Genomic DNA, 4,597 nt, shown 5'->3' on the forward strand with positions numbered 1-4,597 from the left:
AACCGACAGATGATATCATCAGCCACTAGGGACAGGCATGCATCATATGCATTTGTGTGACATTGGTTGGGTGTGCATATTATACTTGGTTTGCCCATGTGATTAATTGCTAACTATTCTACTTGTAATAACTGTTTGTTTGTGCTTGAACTTCCTATCTGTGTTTGCATTTGGGACTCTGTTGGATTGTGGTAATTGGTTGTTGGTTGGATTGTTTGGGCCTAGGGCCGTGGTTGGAATGAGATAAACTGATGGTTGATTTCGGTTTTGTGTTTCTAGTTTGGAATAAAATATGAAAGGCTATTTTGGTTTCGCTTAGATAAACCGTTTTGAAAGGCTTTTGAGTTTTTGAGAATTGAACAGTTCTTNTTTATGAGTTTCTGTAAGTTGTATGGTATGTATGGATGTACGTTGTATAGCAAAAGTATTTTTGGGAGCGGTATTGCGGTTAAAAGTTTTAAACAGGCTCATATTTTAGTATTAAACAATATAAGTGTCGTCGTAATGTCCGAACTATCAGAGTCGCGCAGCCGGAAGCGTGAGCTTTGGTAGTTAGGGTGTTACATGGCGCCCCCAAGAAACGCCGGAATTCTGGGCGCCATTCTGGTTATTACGGCGGTTTTCTGAAAACCGCCGTAATAATCAGTGGATAATACGGCGGTTTTTTACGGTTAAAATGGCGGTTTTAACCGCCATTATTTCCGAATAAAATGGCGGTTTTGTTGCTGTCGTTTCTAACCGCCGTTTTTACCTGGGTTTAATGGCATCGTTTTCGTTTAAAATGGCAGTTTTTAACCGCCGTTTTTACCAGGTCATAATGGCATTATTTTTCGTTTAAAATGGCAGTTTCTAACCGCCATTTTTACTTGGGTTTAATGGCATCGTTTTCGTTTAAAGGGGCAGTTTCTAACCGCCGTTTTTACCAAGATATAATGGCATAATTTTCGTTTAAAATGGCAGTTGCTACTGCCGTTTTTTTCCAAGGTCATCGTTTTTGTTTAAAATGGTGATTTCTAACCGTTATTTTTACCTAAATATGATGGCAATTTTATGTTTTTAGAAATAAGATTGAAACTACCTATTTGAAGTGACATTTTTTAAATTAAAACTTTAAAATCTCATAATATCCAAAAGGTATATCCTTAAATCAAACATCATAATAAGATTTTTAATTTATACATGGTCTCCGAAAATCAAAAGTCATAATCCAAAAACAAAGTATCAAAGGTAACATTTTTCAATAATTCGTCTTAACATATATATACATATATATAATCCTTAATACATAAAATTTTTATCATGCAAGATCATGCTTTCTTGTTGTTTGCTCCAAAAAACCTGTGAGAACCCCATGCCACAAGGTCCTAGTCTCCTAGAACAGTAGAACATGACTCAACCCTCGCATAATAGTGATATGCCTTAAGCAATGACAAATTTACTTAACCCAATGTCTTTTATGAAAAGTTCCTTTTTAAAGTATATTTGAAATTAGTACACTATATCAGTTTTTGCGCTAAAGTTCCCTCAAGCATACAACTTGGGACAAGTTTAATAGAATCAGTGACCAATTTCAATTAGTACCAAGTTCAATAGAACTCAATATGAATCCAAGAATGTTAAATAGTAAAGGTGAATAATAACAAAGGAAAATCAGTACCAGTATAAGTCCAATAATATTTGTAGGCTGCTCATAATAGATCGGGACTCTGCTGTGTCCCCTCTCCAATATTAGATTCATCAGCTCCCTGCTCAAATAATTGGAGTTAAATTAGATGAATAAAATATGTACTAAATTAAAAACTAGACTTTATCTAAATTTTTAATACAACTTACCTATCAAGTTTGGAATTAATATCAACGGTAAATGTGTCAGATATAGGAGTCATCGCATCGCTAGCTGTCTTCTTACTGAGTTCAAGTGCCCTAGCAATGATGATCGAGTATAATAATATCAATTAATATCTATGCATTGGGAGGAATATATAATGAGTACAGTGATGATAATCACACAGGTAAACTAATAAGTACAGTAATGATTGAGTAAATACTCTTCTTTGCTGTAACTTGTAAGCTCCTCTCTGCACCAAACAATAAAACCAATACATTTATTTGAGAAAAACACAGAAAGCTCTACAAGTTCCATTACCTTTTAATGCCAAATCAATATCTTTAACAAAACACAATACAAGCGTTCCAACGACTGCATCCACTGAAGCATCACTTAGTGGTATAGCCTCCCCAACCTAAGTAGACTCAACATTAAAGATAAAGTTTAATTAACAAAAGCAGAACATAAATAGCATAGAAAACATGATGCATATCATTTCCAAGATATAATTTTCTGCTAAGGATTCTAGGTTGAAATCAGAAGGCCTGGATAATAACACTAATATTTAAGCTCACCAGTGATTAAATGTAGTGAAAAAATTATTCAATACAACACAGTAACAAGTATTATAATAGATCATTTTAAAAGATAGATCTATCACCTTACCACAACCTTCATGAGGACACACAAAATCTCTTTCCCCTGTATGAATGAGAAAATGTCTTTTCAACTTTAAGGCTTTGAGCTGTCCAGAAATTTCTGCAATAGAAACAAAACATTCTTAGAACCCTTATATGGATTTGACATTTAAAAATAAATAAATAAAACTATGGTAGCTGTAACTTAAAACATAACATATAAATAAAAGGCCATTATTATGAAACTGATAGGAATTAGCTGTTAAGGATCTATTTTGAACTTAGTGTATTACTGCCATGAAACATCAACTTCACATGCTTATATTGCATTATTTGGGCTTTCATCCCAACTCAAGCCTTTTAGACGAGACTAGGTCCTAGATATTGTGTGCACGTATCTTAAGTAACAAGCTTACTACCTTTACACATCCCTCATAGTGGCAAATAAATTGCCGCTCTCCATGGATGTGAGAATACTTCCTCAAAGCACCAGCATCTATGAATGTCTTTCTACAGCCTTCATAGCTGCATAGGAAAAGTACTTCAGTAGTTGGCTCTGGTTCAGGCTCAGGTGTAGAAAGCTCTTTTTCCTTTTCTTTCAAGGCCTTTAAGGAATCCTCTGACGATAGTAAAAAGAAAAATTTCAGACAGAATATAACAATCACAAAATAAAAGAGTAACATTAATTCATCACAACGTTCATAGCTTTATTCTTCTTTAAAAGACACAAGCAACAAATGATACAAAGCCAAAGTTTACAATTATTCAAAGCTTAGATATTAGCATAGATAAAATAGGTATAAGAACAGCAACAGCTAAGCCTTGTGTCACTAAGTATAGTCAGTTACTACAAAGATCACTTGCGTAATCGCTTTGGAGATGATGAACGGTTGTGAACAGAAAGCAAACCATTTTCTGAAGAATAAAGCCTAGTCCATATGGACAGAGGAAAAGATACTTGAACACCTTTGCAACAAAAAATTATATTCATGATCTTAATTTATATAAAACAGTCAAAATATTTCATGTGAGAAGCTGGCCAGACAGCACTCAAATATTAAATAGCACCAGTAGAGAAAGAGCCACAAATCACAAATGTGTTACTCATACCTTGAAGGAGAAAAATGCTCCACTCCTAAATCCTCATCCCAAAGAAAGGCATAATCATAAATATACACTATATCATGATGCAGAAATCTTTCAGCAAACCACCTGACAAAAACCAAATTGATATTGTATGTTTAGAAAATAAACCATGCAACAAATTCAAGTTTACATCTCAGGAAACCACCACAACAAAGAAGGCAATGGTACATTGCTCAATCATCATCTATAAACTAATTACTAGCACCAGCACCTCCAATCTCAGATCAATAATATTTTCTCAAGATATATTACATGCACCAGCACCTCCAAATTCGAACAAATAGACTAATTACTAGCAATTGATTCCCTTTAAATATTCAAGATTAGTTACTGAAGCAATTCAACTTTTGAAAAATAATTTTTAAAATGGCCATTAGAATTTACAATAGAACTAAAAACTGTGGAAAAACAGTGCAAAGATGCTAACCTTTGACCTCGAACTACTTCTTGACCACAATGGCCTTAACTCAAGATCTGAATTAGCATGTTGTATACCTTGCGGCAAGGCTCTCAGCTCCCCTTAAGTTGTAGAATATCCCTGGAATGCCATCAAAAGTACCAACAGATAAGGAAAACAAATAGACATATATCTGAGGTGAATTACAGAATAATAGTAATAACCAAACAAAACAAAGCTATTGGCCAGTGCACAGTGCAAAACATACCTTTGGTAGCACAGTACACTGTGATCTAGTTCTTGTAGTATCAAAGGCATGAGAAGCCGCAGCAGCAATTGAAGCTAACAATCCAGTAGTAATACTAAAAAATAAAGGAGATAAGGGACCAACTTCTTCATTTGACCTGAGTCAAGAGAAGCACATTTGAACAAAAAGGGTAACTAGATTAAATTGGGAGTCAAAAATAAAAAAATACCAAGCACAAAAAGTTTGAAGTTCAGATCACAAATTTCTATAATGACCAAACTAGAGATGCAGGGTTCACATGCATTAATCAAAGGGAAATGGTGGACAAAATTGAAACCGAA

The sequence above is a fragment of the Arachis ipaensis genome, chromosome B08, assembly GCF_000816755.2.
Source record: "Arachis ipaensis cultivar K30076 chromosome B08, Araip1.1, whole genome shotgun sequence".
NCBI classification, from domain to species: domain Eukaryota; kingdom Viridiplantae; phylum Streptophyta; class Magnoliopsida; order Fabales; family Fabaceae; genus Arachis; species Arachis ipaensis.